General features: G+C 41.2%; 1 non-coding gene across 1 annotated transcript; it reads left to right on the top strand.

Annotated features, from left to right (window-relative positions):
* The first annotated feature begins 662 nt into the window (after positions 1-662).
* On the top strand, positions 663-735 carry trnar-acg (transfer RNA arginine (anticodon ACG)). The gene has a single exon. It is a non-coding gene; the product is annotated as a tRNA-Arg (tRNA).
* The last annotated feature ends 989 nt before the right edge of the window (positions 736-1724 follow it).

Below are 1724 nucleotides of genomic sequence, written 5' to 3'. Positions count from 1 at the left end.
GCACAGGGTTAACATGATTGGAGAGCATGCATGTGGCGAATGATCATTGGAACGAAATGTTGTCGTCTTCAATCGATAGTTGGTGAGTGAGGGCGAAAGGGGAGGGAAGCACCAGGTGCTAGAGCCCAGTTAGAGGTTTCATGTTTGGTCATTATATGACTCTGGACCCAAACACAGTGGCTCTGGGCTCGCCAATTAAGCCAAAGACAGCCTGAGTCTCCTTCCCAGAAACAGACCCCAGTCAGCCGCCGCTATTCCTGGTTCAGTTTTATCTTGTTTTAATTTATCAGGTCACTGTTGGTTTATCTATCTTTAGCGTGAACAGAGATGAAAATAAGTGATATTGTTTGAAATCATTGTTGTTGTCCAGGAGGATGTGGTGTTGTTGGGAGACGTTTGGCTGTGTATTAGTGACTGGGACTGATGGTAAAGTGTACCCCATGAACACCTCCGTCCCTTACCTTGCTGTAAATATTTCAGATACGAAAATAATGAACATCTGTGTCCTTTTTTTGGAACAAAAACCTGCTTTGAAAGGTGGTGAAGATTGGACTGAAGCAGTGACAGTTATTATCTTTTTTTACTTGGTCAATTCGTGCACATCACTGCTATTAATCATGTCCGTGCTAACATCACGGCTCTTATTCAGCTGTTTACGCGTTGGGCCAGTGGCGCAATGGATAACGCGCCTGACTACGGATCAGGAGACTGTAGGTTCGAGTCCTACCTGGCTCGAGGGAAATGCAGGCATTTATTACGCATTTGAAAACTGATTTCCCTTCAGCTGAAATAAGATGTGAGTTTTTAATCTGCAGGAATAAGAATGCCTTCATTAATTGTCCATGACAACCTCAGGGTCAATATTCCAGAGTCATCACAGGAGGAAGACGAATAGTCGGGCACCTTTCCATTTCACAAAGCCACCGATCGCATCATTGTTGCTCGCGGGAACGCTCGGCTTTGAGCATTTTTTTGAAACTCCTTGGCCCATGGATTCACAGAAGAATGAAGAGTTCAATGTCCAACTAATCTTTATAGAGAGTGAGTTCCAGAGTCTACCACCTGCAGACTGATAAAGTTTTCCGACAAATCTATTCAAAGCTTTCTGCATCTTGTCTGAACTCTACAAACGCTGGTGATCGATCAAGAGCAACTGTTTCCTTCAATCTGTAATTCCATGCTTCTCATTATTTCCTACACGTCAATCATGTCTCCTCACAATCAGCTCTGCTCTGAGAAAAATAACTCCCGTTTTGCCGAGGCCAGACCACTCAAAACATTCTTATGCAGGAAATTCAGAGTGTAACGTCGCTGTTTGTTTTGGTGAGTGTGTAGTATGATTTACTTAGAATACTTTAGCTAGGTTGACTTCCAGTTTTTAAAACAGAGAGAAAATTATTCACAAAACTAAGGAATGAAACACAATAAACAGAATATAAAATACCCACAGATCTTAGCTATCTAAAGTAGACTTACATATGCTTTTCAAAACAATAAACAACAGTCCTGATAATTAAACCCCATAAACACAGAATACAAATGAAACTGATTTACAGGTCGATATTAGAGGTGCAGAAGATGAGAGACATTCACATCACTGGCACACTGAAAACCTTCGTGTAATTATGTGTGGCTGATACTTTGGCAATGGTTAACAAAATGTTTAGGCTGTCAAATAAATTTTGAAATTCTTGTGTTCGCTGAAATTTCTTGCCTGTTTTGAG

This window comes from Hemiscyllium ocellatum, unplaced genomic scaffold (genome assembly GCF_020745735.1).
Source record: "Hemiscyllium ocellatum isolate sHemOce1 unplaced genomic scaffold, sHemOce1.pat.X.cur. scaffold_204_pat_ctg1, whole genome shotgun sequence".
Classification (NCBI taxonomy): Eukaryota; Metazoa; Chordata; class Chondrichthyes; order Orectolobiformes; family Hemiscylliidae; genus Hemiscyllium; species Hemiscyllium ocellatum.
Note: the sequence above shows the minus strand (reverse complement) of the source record. Positions and strands in the feature narration are given on the sequence as shown.